Source organism: Pantherophis guttatus, chromosome 4, assembly GCF_059756535.1.
Source record: "Pantherophis guttatus breed Tessera chromosome 4, ASM5975653v1, whole genome shotgun sequence".
Taxonomy (NCBI): domain Eukaryota; kingdom Metazoa; phylum Chordata; class Lepidosauria; order Squamata; family Colubridae; genus Pantherophis; species Pantherophis guttatus.
This window is the reverse complement of record NC_142066.1, coordinates 58,202,144-58,217,857: the sequence shown is the minus strand read 5'-3', so window position 1 is coordinate 58,217,857 and position 15,714 is coordinate 58,202,144. Positions and strand designations below refer to the sequence as shown.

Here is a 15,714-nt window from a genome sequence, read left to right as displayed (position 1 = left end):
GGCTTTCCTGCTTATATCCCAAATATCTTCACATTAACTAGCTACCATACAATGGAATCAATACATCCTACATATAGTACACAATACTGCATACTCAGTCCCACTGAGTTTATTGGGATCTACCCCTAAATAACTAGAGATACTTCAGTAGTTGGAAAATCTCCACTAGCTGTTTTTGAAGGGCATGGCTTCATGAGACGGCCTTTATCTGATCTCCAGCTGCCATGGTAGCAGCCTAAATTAATCTTTAGCTGATTTAGTTTTAACATAGTGCTTTCCATTTTCCTCCTGATAAAAATCTTGTTATAGAATAATTTGTAGCTATGTCTTGATAATAAAGCACTTGGAGATTGGCTTCTATCAGCTCCTCGTGGCAGATTGAGATGTTCTTCAGTTTCCTTTCCAATCCAAGTGATAGAAAGATTGGTACATCTGTCCATCAGTCTTCTAGAAGACTCATATATTTCTATACCCCAATTAGTCTAGCTGGTGTGTGGATGGGATGAAGGAGAGACTATGATAATGTCAGAAAGAACCCCTCAATATATCCCAAAAGTTCCTTTATCCCACACCCTCTTCTACCACCCAACAACCTGTCACCTGGGCTATTTTTGGACACAGGTCTATTAGTCTTCCATGATGTATAAGGAAAGTTCCCTCCTATTTGCTCCTCTTCAGAAATACCCCAAATGACAGATTATCAATGAAGAGCATCTCCACATTAGTAACCTGTGATGTAGGCGACTTTAAAAATAACAATCGCTTTTATCCTTTCCCATCTATAACTAGAGGGAATAGAAAGCCAGGGGATGGATAGATAACCACCATCTTTAAATTCACATCATAATGCGGCAAGAGAACTATTGTGAATTTTGTTAATGAAGCAAATGAATGAAGCTTAGTCAACAGAGTAGCACGAATTAGGCTGCTATATTATCCTGTTCACTCAAGCCCTGGAGGAATGCAAATAAATGTTATGAGAAACAGTCTGTATATAGGATTTCAGTCTTCACTATAAGTTTGTGGTTAAAACTATTTCAAACTATTTCACCAAGAGGTTTGAATTGGAAATGGAGAACTTCTCTTCTTTTATCAGCCACTAACCCAAAGATTTTTTTTAAAAAGTCACCTGGGGCTGCATACGTTGAATATAGTGCTACGGAACTATCTTTCCATAGTTATAAAGATGGAATTACAAAGATGGAATCTAGATCTGTGTTTGTGAACCTCAGCAATTTTAAGATGTGCGGACTTCAGTTTCCAGAATTGGCTTCAACCCCAGAATTGGCATCTTAACATTGAGGTTAACAAACACTGACCTAGATTTCTGTTATAAGGTTCCACCTATAGTTTCGGGATTTTCATCAGGCTGGAGGGGATACAGCTGGTTCTTGAACTATGCAAACTGGCTGTCAGCCAGCTGAAAAGGATACTTTCCAACGTCTCCTCAGGGGTTGATGGGGACAGCTGGCTTTCATTTTTGAAGAATTGCTCTCTCTTCCCCCCGTTTGCCTTCCAACAGGAACCCCTCATGATAGGCTGCTATTGACAATGATTGAAATTAATTCCAAATTCTCAAACATTTACACCCTTACCTTTGGAGGATATAAATGACACAAACAGTTGAAAGGGAACGAACCTAATTCTAGAAATTAAGAAAGAGGTCTGCCATTTTATATGACATCTGCATTGCTTCTTTGCTTGGACCAGACAAAAATACTATCTTTTCCATAAATTCTGGGTAATCCTCTGAATTCTACACCTTTCTTATTGCTGTTCTGTTTTTTTTATTTTTATTTTTAAATTGTGTTTATTTGTATAACAAAAGCAAAGTTTCAAAAGTGGCTCTCTTCCATTTTCTTCCCAAACAGACAAAACATACATCTTTCTACAATTCAGTAGTACTCCTAAATATAGAAATAAAAATAAAAATTGCTAGGTATATAGTATGAATACATACACATTCTTCCCTAGAGAAATTGATTTTAACAGAAAAGCAATTAAAAATAGTAGATAGATAGGCTGGCATGCACTTCTCCAAAAGCAGCTGAATGGAGACTAATGTGATTGAACATGGGTATATTGTTACATAGGCAGACCAGAACAAATCAACAATGACTCTTAGAAAATAGCAGACCATACATAACAGCTGTTTCTATTACAGACTACAAGTCTTTCACTGAACAATGCAAAGCAAGTTATTAAAATATAAAACTATGAAAAAAAATCAGGTATCTTAAAGGCCATAATATTGGGGGAGGGGGATAAAAAAGGGACTGTAGCTTATTAAGAGCCCAAAAACTGAGAAGATGGAGTAATAGATGGTCTATATGACTAGATTTAATGATATATTAGAGCTATAATTACCTTTATTGTTTTATATTAAAGTTTATGGGTATATTTTTTGTTTCGTACAGACAGACAGACAGACAGACAGACAGACAGACAGACAGACAGATAGGATGTGACTGACGTGGTGGCCTAGAGGTGGAGCTCTCGGTTCACAATCAGGAGGCTGTGAGTTTGATCCCAGGTAGTGGCAGATATTTCTCTGGGCACAAAGAAAAAATATCAGTGAGGTGTCAGAAAGGGCATCCAGCAAGTAAACACTCAACTCCACCCTAATGCAAGCGATTATAGGGTCATTTTTTAAAAAATGGGGAGCATGCAACTGTGGCTAATTAAAATTCTAAACAATTGCAAAAATGACCAATGGAACCAGCATAATAGAAGCAGATTTTTAAAAATCGGACAAACCTGGATATGCTAGTTGGATCCACACATATGCTAACCCAATACGTGGTTCAATTTTGTTTTAACATTTATGAAATGTAGTCATTGTGGTTCATGGATCATGATTTCTTAGCAGTCAGCAGCATTTGGCTAATCTTGCCAGAGTCCGAAGCTAAGTAAGATTAGATCATAATATTACTGCAGCATTGACAGCCTCCCCCATTGAGTTTCCTTGTGGGAAGCTGGTGGGGAGCATTGGAAATCTTCCTTTCTTCCTTCTTCCATCCCACCTCCACTTTCTCAAAAAAAATTGAGACTTGCAAGTTTGTGTTACTGTCTTTACAATAAAAGTAGTGTTAGGGGTCATGATTGATGTTTCTTGTCTGGATTACCTTGAAGGAGTGACATCAATCTTGCAAGTCCGTAAGTACATCTCTCCCCCTTCACCTTTACAGTCAAAGAAACTAGAGAGGGTCCCCTTTGATATATTTGCCATGTTCCTATTCCTTCTGCAGGCCAAATTTCCTCTTGTCTGACCATTGCCTAGTCTGTGGCACCTCCTCTTCCTGCTGTCTCTCAAGGATATTTTCAAAGACTCTTACAATAACAACCACAATCTTGTCAAGGAATCTATATGGTTGCATTTGACTCAAAGGAGACATTGTTTATGGCTTACCTTATTGTAAGGATATGGCCAGTCAGTCAATTAATTAAGGTAAATCAAATCATGGCCTGATTTGAGATATTACTCTTTACTTTTTCCACATCAGATATTTTCTGATCAAGGGCTGCCAGCCTTATCAAACTGTGTATCAGGCAGCTATTCCATCTTTTCTACCTTCATGGCCTTTGAATTACAAGAAAAAGAAGCCAAGGGAAAGCATGGGATGCTTACAAATAGAAAATGACAATGATGTCTGAATATTTCTTTTACAAAAATATTTCATGATGATACAAGCAATTTAGGAGTTACAAAAGGGGATGCTGACCAACGGTAAGAACTTTGGTGTAAATTCTTTTAAGAGTATGTTCACAGTATGACAATTGTCATAATAAAATTCTGAAACCAATAGGTACAGCCTGAATATGTCCAAAATTCATGGACAGATTTTAAAAGTATCTAACCAAATGGAAAGCAGCTGACTGAAAGAACTGCAATTGCGCAGCCTAATAGATATGTATTTCCAGTGCTGAATCTTGAGCAACACCAGCTGATGACTAAAGATATTACAGCTGCAGTGCAAAGCAATGTTCTTTTAACAAAAAAGAAAAGGCAAAGGAGGTTCAAATAATAAAAAATGAGATGTTCTTAAAATATACTCTATATTACTACTATTAGATAACTGTTTCTTCCCTTCCATTCAATCATGTTCAATTCTCAGGGACTGCCTGGAGAAGTCCCTGTAGTTTCCTCGGCAAGATTTTTCAGAAGTGGTTTGGCATTGTCTCCTTGATGCCTTGTTGGTAGAGGAGTTGAATACCTTCTTTGCCTGCTATGAGGTGAAAAGACCTGACCCTGTAGCCCCTGTCTGTCTAACTCCCAGCCACAGACGCTTCTGGTCAGACCCAAGTGAGAGCCGTATTGAAGGCCATGAACTCCAGCAAAGCTGCATGTCCAGATGGGGTGCTGGGGATAGTGGTAAAGACTTGTGCCGATCAATTAGCAGAAGTCCTGACAAGGATCTTTAACATCTCCTTGCAAACAATCACTGTTCCATCATGCTTGAAAGCAGCCACTATGATCCCAGTCCCGAAGAAAACAGCAATTAACTGCCTGAATGACTACAGACCTATTGTATTAACATCTGTAGTGATGGAAGTGCTTTGAGATTGGTTCTTCAACACCTTAGATCATGCTTCCCACCAAATTTTGACCAATACCAGTTTGCCTACAGGAGAAGTAGGTCGACAGATGGCGCCATAGCTACTGCTTTACATTCCATAGTGAGTCATCTAGAGAAACCCGGAAACTATGTCAGAATGCTTTTCATAGACTATAGCTCAGCTTTCAACATCATTCTGCTGAGCATCCTTATCGAAAAGCTGACTGACTTGAATTTTCCCTCTCCCTTCTGTGACTGGATTAAAGACTTTCTAATGGATCGGACACAAACAGTGAGGGTTGGGTCTTTCATATCCTCTTCCCTGAAACTCAGCAGTGGCTCTCCTCAGGGCTGTGTGCTCAGTCCATACCATACCTGTATGCATTGTACACATACAACTGTGTATCTCCTGACCCATCCACTGTGATTATCAAGTTTGCAGATGATACCACAGTATAGGGCCTTGTTACAGGTGGAGACGAAGCAGCACAACTGTTCGTATCAGTTCCAGGAGTGAAATCTACTTACCTTCCCAACGGGTTCAGAAGTGCACACTTTTTACGTTTTTGCTAATAATTTCGACAGATCATCAAGCTTTTTTATAATACCCGTGTTCAATGTCTGGCAGAATTAATCAACTTTGTCTTTCAAACTTGCTGTGGGAGTCACAGGTTGTTATTCAAGCTCTCTCTTTTCAAGGTCAAGGGTGATAGAAGGTCCTTGGAGTTCCCAACGTTTATGTTACTGCAATTAAACTTCAAAGTAGAAGCTCTCTTATTGCCAAGATGAATTATTAGTAGGGCTAAATCTCTTATCTTATTCCTCACTCTCTGTTATAAGCTGGATCTAGCCCAATAACTCAAAGACAGACTCCAATTCTTTTCTGTAGCTTTATTATTGATCTGTTGGTACTGGAGGTCACTGACCTTGTACCTTTCTCTTTCAGGTATACATCTGGAATCATCTGTGGACCATGTGGTTGGACCTTTTGTACCCAGGAGGAGGGGCTAAGAGGTAAGGAGTGGTTATAAGGATTATGGGATATGTGGTTAGTTAACCCTTGAAGGTCCGGGTGATCAGGGAGACATAGTAGTTAGGCATTTATCATGACAAAACCCCCTCTAAATGCCTAACTGGGTACCTGGGGCGGTGTTTGCATACATACAGAGAATACACAGGTACAGGCATGAATTACAAGCAAACACGCATTTTTGACATGAGGTAAGCATGTTGTTTATGTGGTAGGGGTTTAGTGAGAATATCTGCTGTTTGCTCCTCTGTGTCACAGTGTACTGCCCTAATGAAACCTATCTCTGAAAACTGCCTGACGTGTTTGTATTTAATGTCAATGTGCCTAGAACGCTGACCTATGGCATCGGCCCTAGAGATCTCTATCGCTGCCTTGTTGTCTTCGTGGATAACTATTGGATATGAGGGTTCAGCCCAGATGTCACAGAGCAGGTCATCGAACCATACTAAATTGTTTGCTGCCTTTGATAGACAAACAAATTCTGCTTCCGTAGTTGATGTGGCCACCAGTTTTTGCTTTCCAGTGTACCAATGGATGGGGCAATTGTTGAGTAGTAACACTTAGCCTGAGGTGCTTTTTCTGCACTCTACGTCCCCAGCCCAGTCAGCGTCAGCATAGCAGGTTAGCTTTGGTTTCTCAGATGTTTCTGGCTCTAGGCAGAGTAGGGCATCCGCACTGAATTTTAAGTATCTAAGTAGTCTTTTGATGGCGTTCCAGTGTGTTACCGTGGGTTTGCTTACATGCCTGGACAGCAGGTTGACGGCTAAGGCGATGTCGGGCCTGGTCCAGTTGGATATGTACAGCAGTGACCCTATCATTGATCTATACAATTTGTTGTCTGTGAAAGGTTCAGATTCCTCATACATGGTCTTCAGGAACTCGGGTTGCATGGGGGTCTTGCTGGGTTTTGCTTCGGACATGTTGCATTTGGATAGCAGCTCGATGATTTTTTCTCTCTGGGAGAGGCGGAAGCCCTTGTTGGTTTTTATCACTTGGACCCCTAGGTATCTGTCAATCTTTCCAAGTGACTTTAAGGAGAAGTGGCTACCCAGGTCAGTGGCGAACTTGTCACACCTGCTCTTGTGTTTGCTGATGTACAAGATGTTGTCCACGTAAACGAGCACACCTTCGAATGTGTTGTTTTCTCTCCTCGTAAAAAAGCATTTGTCGGCTGAGGTGGCCTCGAAGCCCATGGATCTGAGGGCCTTGGCCAAGCAGTCATACCACCTTTTGCCCGACTGCTTGAGCCCGTACAGGCTTTTATTCAGCAGCCAGGTTTGGTTCTCGCCTTTGTTGTGCCCAGGCGGCGCTTTGACGTATATTTCTTTATCCAGCTCGGCGTGCAAGTACGCTGTTTGTACGTCGAATTGGAAGACCTCCAAGCCCAGGATGGTGGCCACCACCAGGGCGCTTTTGACGCTCTCCGCCCTGACGGTTGGCGAGTAGGTGTCTGTATAGTCTTCGGGGTATCTTTGGGCGAAACCCTGAGCGACTAGTCTTGCCTTGTATAGGACCTTGTTGTCCTCTAATGTCTTAACCCTGAACACCCATTTGGTTCCTATTGGTTTTTTGTCCTCTGGAACTTGGGCAGGTGAGTATACCTGGAGGTTCCTCAGGCTTTCCATCTCCTTCTCCATGGCAAGCATCCATTTTTCTTTCTCTTCCTGGGGGAGCCCGAGGATGTCTTCATATGAGCTGGGCGTGAAATGGGTGTTGTGGATGGTCATAACGTAGTCCTCTAACTTCTTTGGTAGCTTGTTTCTGGTTTCTCTGATTGGCCTGCTGGGGGTTGGCTCGGTTTCCTGCATGTTGTCTGCCTCTTTGTCCGTCAGGTCATCTATCTTCAGTGAAGGGTGCCCTTCTTTCCAACCTTTGACGCTTGCCTTGCGATGGTTGGCTTTGTGCCCTGTGACCTCTCTGACCTCCCTTTCCCCTTGGCCATGCTCGAACGTGACCTTATTGGCTGGGATGTCATTGGAGTATACCCTCGACCAGTTTGCGTTTTTGTGGAAACTGGCTGATCTGGAAACCACAAAACGGTTATTGTTGTCGACAAATCTGTAGCCCTTTGTGCCCGGTTCGTAACCCACGAACCTCAACCTTTTTGATAATTTCTCCCCTTTTCTTCTTAGCTGTCTGGGAATGTGGACATCAGCTGGGGCGCCGAATATGTGTAAGTGTGCAATGTTGGGCTTTCTGTTGTATAGCATCTCGTATGGTGTCTTATTGATAGAGCTTGACCACAGTCTATTCAGGGTGTAATTAGCGTAGTGTAATGCCTCTGACCAGAAATGCTGCCCCATCCCAGCATCCTCCAGGGCGCATCTCATCATGGTTTTCAACATCCCGTTTTTTCTCTCTGAGACTCCATTTTGAAAGGGGGAGAAAGGTGAAGAGGTGTAATGCGCTATGCCCTGCTCCCTCAGCCACCTTGTGAATTCTTTGGCCATGAATTCTGAGCCCCTATCAGTCATTATCTGCCTTATTCTCATGTTATGTTGCATATCTACTCTTCTGTGGAATTCCTTAAACCTTTGGAACACTTCGTTTTTGTGTCTGAGGGAGTAGACATACCCGTATCTGGTGTAGTCATCCACAATCGTGAGGAAGAATCGCTTCCTATGTCCTACAGAGGGTTTCATTGGCCCTACCAAGTCCATATGCACCAATTGGAAGGGGTATTCCGTGGTTCGTTTGGATCCCCTGGGGATGGCCTTAACCTTGATCTTAGAACGCTTACAAACTGAACACTCTAAGTAGTTTTCGCAGTTCTTTACTTTGAGACCTTCGGTACATTCCATCATTTTCTTTACAATGGGGAAGCTTATGTGTCCCAGTCTCCTGTGGAGGAGGTGGGCACAGTTATCATGCAATGGCTTGCCGATAGATACAGACTTGTTTGTCTTCTCATGGCTACATCCTGCCTCCTGCTGCACCCCCTGGCATCATTGGTGCTGGCATCAATGCCTTCTTCCTCCCTTGCGTTGGGTGTGAAGTAGGGAAGCCCCTCGTGTATGGTTACCTTTCCTATCTCTTTCCCTTGCTTGATCAAGTGTGCCTTTCCATCTTCAAATTTTATTTCTATATTTGTGTCTCGTGTCAGCTTTGTGATGGCTAGCACGTTGTGGGGAATCTCTGGTACGTACAGTACTCCTTTTAAGTCCCCTACCTGTGTGATGTGTACGTTTCCTTTCCCCACTACTTTGACCTTGCTTTGGTTTGCCACCTTTATTTCTGAGTCTATTTCTGTGAGTGAGTCTAGCAGCTCTGAGTTACAAGTAGTGTGGCTTGTGGCCCCTGAGTCCAGGAGCCATGTGTTTCTCTCTGCCTTATGTTTGTCCTTTGGGTCATCATGCCTGATCCCATACATGGAGCCAGAGTTACTGTCCCTGGAGTGGTCTCTGCGCTCGTGGTGTTTCCTGGGGTTGGGTGACCACCCTCGCCCTCTTTCCTTTGGGTGCCTGCGTTCAGGTGACCTTCCCCCTCTACTGTCGTGCTGTCCCCTATCCCTATGGTTCCTGGGGCAATCCTTCCTTAAGTGGTTCCTTGATCCACAAGAATAACATTCTGAGGTATCCCTGGCCCTATCCTGGAAATCCACCCTCTTTGTGGGCCTAGGATCCCCTTTGGCTAGTTGGCGTTCCCTCCTCAGAGTGTCCTCTGCAACGAGCTGACTGGTCAGTGCGCCTAGTGTGAGGTATTGCAAGTTGAGGCTATTTAGTTGGGTCATGAAGCTGTCCCAGCTGCTATCAAGAGAGTTTATGATTATGCTTATCATGCTCTCTTCAATGATGATTTCCCCCCTCTGCATGAGTTCTGCCCTTGCAGCATTCATTTTTAAGATGTGCTCACTCATGGGGACCCCTGCCTTATGCTTGGTGGAGTGGAACTCCCTAGATAGTCTAGTGGTAGTGGCTCTGCTTTGGCTATAAAACAGGTTACATAGTTTTTGCATAATATCATAAACAGTTAGATTGTCCTCAATAGATGGATACATAGCAGATGGAATGGAGGTTAACATGATACAAAATGCCCTGTGATGAATGCAGTCAATTTCCAGTGACCAGGGCTTTTGGGGAGGTCTGTTAGCTAGGAACAGTGCATTCTCTCTCATGAGAGCAACCCTTAATTGTTGGCTCCATTCTATAATATTACCCCCATCTAACTGCAATTTTGGCAAATTGGTATAATTTGCCCCAGAAATATTAGTAAGGTTACTTACTGGGGGGAGCTGTCCATGGTCCAAAATGTGATTAAACTCACAATAAGGCTTTGAGATGTCTGTGGCCATTCTGTACTTGCTTGGATCTATGTAACTTGCTTCTCTTGTTACAGGCAGGTACTGGGCATGCGCGAAGCTCATTCCGCGTTGGAGTCCATCGGGTGAGGTTCCTGTTGCTGGAGCTCCCAGGCCTAGGCCTAGGCCTGTTGGTGGGAGGCTGGACCCACCCCTGGTGGGTCCGAAGATTCCCCCTGAGGCTGGACACCACTGCTGGATGGTCGGATCCCCGGCGAAGAAGGGCAGAAGGTGAGGAGGCGACGCGGTCGCAAGTCGAGGACTTTCGCGGGTCGGCGGCGCGGCAGCAGCGGAGGTCGTAGGTTGAGGATTCCCTGCACTCAGCGGCTCGGCGGTAATGGCGGCGGCGGCGGATCCTCCCTCGTGGTCGCTGGTCCCTGGTCGCGTGGACTGGCCTGATGGATGTCGTGGCGTGGGTGAGTAGCCGGTTCTTCTCTTCTCCCTCGGGCCTCGGGTTGTCGGTGTAGCGGGTGGTGAGTTCGAGTTCTGCAGTTGATTCTTCCTGCAGGTGGGCGGTCTTTTGTGCCGGTTGTTGGTGTGTGCGGTGTTTTTAGTTGGCTGTGACTCGGTTGCCTGGTCTTTGTTGGTTGTCCTGGCCTTCTTGTACTTTCCAGGATTTTTCTTTGGTTTATTGAGTGCCGCGGGAGGCTCGAAAGCGGAGCCTAGGGCAGCGGTGATGGTCTCGATTGCCTTTTGCAATTCGAGATCGGTAGGCGTTTTTCTTTTTATTATTGTGGTCTCTTCGTGGTCGCTTTCAGAGCTGGGCTCTTCGTAGTCGCTTTCTGAGTCCCCCTCGTCTGTTTCGGGGTTCGGGCATTTTCGCGCCAAGGGATTCAAATCCTGGCTTCCCATTGGCTGGTGCTCGTCCCAAGATGGCCGCCGGGAAGGGGGCGCGGAAATGGGTTCTGCCGGCTCAGGGTCATCGGGTTGGGGTGGCTTACCCTTTTTTGCTGGCTTTTCTTTCTCGGTGGTCTTTGGGGCCTCAATCGCTGCTTCTCGTTGCTCTAAGAGGCTTTGAAGGTCCGCGATGAGGTTTTCTTTGTCGCTGCTTTCCTCCATCAGTTTCAGGATGGAGAGTTTGAATTTATTCATTTTCTGTGCTGTTTCTTCTTCCGGGGCGGTGATTTCCTTGGATGGCCCCTCTTCATCTGATTGTGAGTCCAGGCTGGAGTCCTGCTCGCTTCCAGCTTCTGTCTCCTCCATGGCTGTGGCTTTGGTTGCAAGCTTCTCAGCCATCTTCTTGGTAAGAGCTCTGGTCTGTGCTCTGTTTGCTTCTTCAGGGTAGGTGTTGGGTTCAGTCATTGTCTGGAGTTATGGGCAACCGACCTCTGCTACCATTTTGTTATAAGCTGGATCTAGCCCAATAACTCAAAGACAGACTCCAATTCTTTTCTGTAGCTTTATTATTGATCTGTTGGTACTGGAGGTCACTGACCTTGTACCTTTCTCTTTCAGGTATACATCTGGAATCATCTGTGGACCATGTGGTTGGACCTTTTGTACCCAGGAGGAGGGGCTAAGAGGTAAGGAGTGGTTATAAGGATTATGGGATATGTGGTTAGTTAACCCTTGAAGGTCCGGGTGATCAGGGAGACATAGTAGTTAGGCATTTATCATGACACTCTCTTTTCAGGTTCCAAATTAAAATTCACCTTTCCACCAGTGTTTTCTGATTTTGAATCACATTTGTCTCTGCATGAGTTTGTTTTAACTGACACAGCAGAATGTTTGAATGATTGTGTTTAAGCTTAATAAAAGTCTCTTTTAAGTTTCCACTTTGTTGTTAACTATGGCCAGAAGCTAAAAATTGACAATAATGTTTATGCTGTCAGTAGGCATTATCAGTTACATTTTGTTTTTTAAGTCCTTATCCCCTTGTTGCATCAGGAGAAAAGACTATGATCTGAGAAGGGAAAGTTTCTTCAGCAATAGAGGCAGAAAAATCTGCTTGTAGATCCCATTCCAAGGAGTCATATGTGTTTGAGAGGCTATCAAGAAAAATAGGAATGGTTTGTTATTTACAGCACATGGCTGTTAATGTTTTTGGTATCTGTTAACTCTGAAATGTTTAGTAGGCTTGGGTGAAATCTGAGATGCAGAATGTGAACTCTTCTTCCTTTTCCCCATGGCAGAGATGATAAAAATACCACTCTCTGGTAAAAAATAGTAAAACTACAGGTCTTTAGCAGAAGAATAAAAGAGATCAAAACAAAACAAAATGGGATGCAATAAAAGCAAAAGCGTTAGTTAAATGGCATTAGACAGTGGTCTGTAATGCCATTTCAATTTTTGGGTAATATTTTCTGGAATAATTACTCTTTCTGTCAGTTGCTCTAATGATCCTTTTCTTCCCACACTATACTTGCACTTTTCTGGTAGTCACCACAGTGAAAGTAAATCAGTTACAAAGGTGCAAATAAAAAAGAAAGCTGCTTCTTTATTCCCACCCACCTTTCTGTATACTTACTGTTAAAGTTTTTAGTTTAATCTGTCTTTGAATTAGTTTGAGAATTTATCTTCCTTGGATTCAAAATTGTTCACGATGGCAGTTCTACTCCTGAAATTAAATGCAGAATAACCAGAGGTGGGTTTCAGCAAGTTCTGACCATTTCTGGAGAACTAGTAGCGGAAATTTTGAGTAGTTCGGCAACCAGGCTGTTTCCGGCCTCTGGGTCTGGGGAGGCTGTTTTTGCTCTCCCCAGACTCCTAGAAAGTCTCTGGAGCCTGGGGAGGGCAAAAAACAGGCCTACCGGGCCCACTGTGCCATCACGTGCCAAAAGCATGGGGGGAGGGTCGTGCGTGCATGCGTGGGGTGGGTGGGGCACATAGAATTATGGGTGTGGGCATGCACGTGTGCAACCCCTCCCATTCCCCCCACTTTTGGCACGCGATGGCAAAAAGGTTACCCATCACTACCCACAACTTCTGAAGGCAAGCCATTCCACTGGTTAGTTGTTCTCACCGTTAGGAAATTTCTCCTAAGTTCTTAGGGGAACTTCTCTCTTTTCTTCAATGTTTATATTTATATTCGTTGGAGAGGAATTAATTACAACAGAGGAAAAAGCACACAATGGGGAAGACCATTGAAAGGAATGCCTTGGTACAGCAAGCTTAACATGCTCCTGGCCTGGCCATTTAAGATACAGAAGGAAGCCTTTGCGATCAAATTGATTAGGATCAAGCCAATTTCAGATAGCAATGCAAGCTGGGCCTGGGTGTTCATTAACTAAAAGGAGAACTTCTCTCTTTGGTTAGTTTCCATCCATTGTTTCTTGTCTTGCCTTCAGGTGTTTTGAAAAATAGGCTGAACCCCTCTTCTATGTGGCAGCCCCTCAAATATTGGAACACTGTTATCATGTCACCTCAGTTCTTCTTTTCACTGGACTAGATATACCCAATTCCTGCAACTGTTCTTCATGTGTTTTAGCTTCCATCTCCTAATCTTCATTGTTTGTATTTTAATTTTGTCTCAAATTTTATTTGATTTCTTAAAGTAGATGTATAAGTACTCACAGATCATTCACTGACACATTTCTTGTACTGGTATATTATTGTAGTGAAATGACCGGCTGGCTTCTATCACCCCAAATAATAGTTCACGTGAAAGAGTGTTTCAGGGCTATCTAGTGCTACAGATATTTTGGAAAAATGAAGTGAGTTGGAAAGGAAATGAATTTCAGAGCTTGGGAAATAAACCAACATATTCGGAGATCATGAGGGGAATTAAGATAACTCCAAGTACTTAGCATACTTTGAGCATTATATTTGCTTTTATAAAAAGCCACTGTTCATATCACTATTCTTTTCAAGCAGCCAATGAGTTTGGCCCTGTAGCCTGGCTTTCTACAAACATTCTTTGTAATATTTCAGTAGCAGCAAAATTGTGGAAAATAATAGTCATGCATCATTCATTGGTTTAAGCATTTAAGTGTTGGTGGGCTGCTGAGTCACAATCGGTCAGTAGACATATCTAGCATTTTCTTAGTTGAGATAGCTGGAGAATTAGGAAATTACATGCTACTGAGCCATGATTATTGCTTGAGGTACTATTTAGAAGCAAGAATGAAAGCCCTCTTATTATAGCAGCTACATTCATGTTAAGATCTAAGACGAAAATTCAAAGAAAAAATGAAGAATACCGTACTCATTCTAACAAAACCCAAAATGAAAGAAAGCAAACACAGGGATTAATATGAGCAGATTTGTAAGTCAAACTAACTCCTTGCCACCATCAGTCATACTTTGTCATAATATTGTGATGCAACCAACTTAAAGAGGAACCTTGATGAGTGAGTAGGTTGAGCTATAAATTTCCTACTGAAAGCCTTTGTCTTCTTGGCATCATAATTTTCAGCACTTAAATAAACCAAGGTAATGAGCATGGGTGAAATCTACTTACCTTCCTTACCAGTTCAAAAGTGCACACGCTATGTGTGAGCTCGCTTTGCTCGCGCATATGTGCATCATGTGCACATGCAGACTTGCGCATGCGCAATACCTTTTGCTCATGCACAGAAGGTAAAAAACACATTACTTCCTGTTTAACACCAGGAAGTAATAACACCCGGGTTGGCAGGCGGAGCTTCACTCTGTTATTGCTACTGGATTGCAGAACCAATGGCCAAGATCACTACCAGACCGGGCGATCCGGTCTGATCTGGGAGCATTTCACCCCCGGTGCTGAGCAAACCTTATTGGGCACTATCATGCCAACTGCCAAGGTCTGTTTGGCTTTTCATTAAAGAATTGAGGAAACAATGTGTTACCTTTGGGTTTCATAGATCTCCTAGTACCATGATGGCAAACCTATGGCATGCGTGCCACAGGTGGCACCTGGAGCCATATCTGTGGGCACACGAGCATTGCCCTAGCTCAGCTCCAACACGCATGAGTGGGCCAGCCAGCTGCTTTTCGGGCCTTCCGGGTCCACCAGAAGTCGGGCCATGGGCTGTTTCCGGCTTCCAGAGGGCCTCCGGGGGGGGAGCCGTTTTTGCCCTCCCCAAGCTCCAAGAAAGCCTCTGGAGCTTCGGGAGGGCAAAAAATGGGCCTACTGGGCCCACTGTGCATCACATGCCAAAAGCGGGGATAGTATGAGGGGGGTCATGCATGCATGCATGGGGGGGAGGGATGCATTAAGTTATGGGTGTGGGCACACACACGCATGACCCCCCCTGCACTCCCCCCCACTTTTGGCACACAATGGCAAAAATGGGCCTACCGGGCCCACTAAGCCATCACTGTCCTAGTATATCCACTGGTGGATTTAAATCCACCCGTAGTACCTGGATGAAACCGTCTATCTAGATCCGTTCCAGTCTGGCTTCAGGCCCGGGTACAGCACGAAAACAGCATTGGTCGCGCTGGTCGATGATCTCTAGAGGTCTCGGGACAGGGGTTGCTCCTCTGTTCTGGTCCTATTAGACCTCTCAGCGGCTTTTGATACATCGACCATGGTATCATGCTGCGCCTGTTGGAAGGCTTGGGAGTGGGAGGCACTGTCTTACAGTGGTTCTCCTCCTATCTCTCCGACCGGTCGCAGTCCATGTTGGCTGGGGGGCGGAGGTTGACCTCAAGGCACCTGGTTTGTGGGGTGCCACAAGGGTCGGTCCTCTCGCTTCTCCTGTTCAACATTTATGTGAAGCTGCTGGGCGAGATCATCCGTGGTTTTGGGGTGCAGTGCCATCTGTACTGACACCCAGCTGTACATCTCCACCCCAGACCACCCCTTGAAGTGATGTCCCGGTGCCTGGAGGCCGTGCGGGTCTGGATGGGGAGGAACATGCTCCGACTCAACCCCTGCAAGATTGAGTGGCTGTGGTTGCCGGCGTCCC

General features: G+C 44.3%; 1 long non-coding RNA gene across 1 annotated transcript; it reads left to right on the top strand.

Annotated features, from left to right (window-relative positions):
- The first annotated feature begins 5,248 nt into the window (after positions 1-5,248).
- On the top strand, positions 5,249-14,012 carry LOC148114116 (uncharacterized). The gene is made up of 3 exons (XR_015733858.1): positions 5,249-5,570; positions 9,922-10,299; positions 11,339-14,012. It is a non-coding gene; the product is annotated as an uncharacterized LOC148114116 (long non-coding RNA).
- The last annotated feature ends 1,702 nt before the right edge of the window (positions 14,013-15,714 follow it).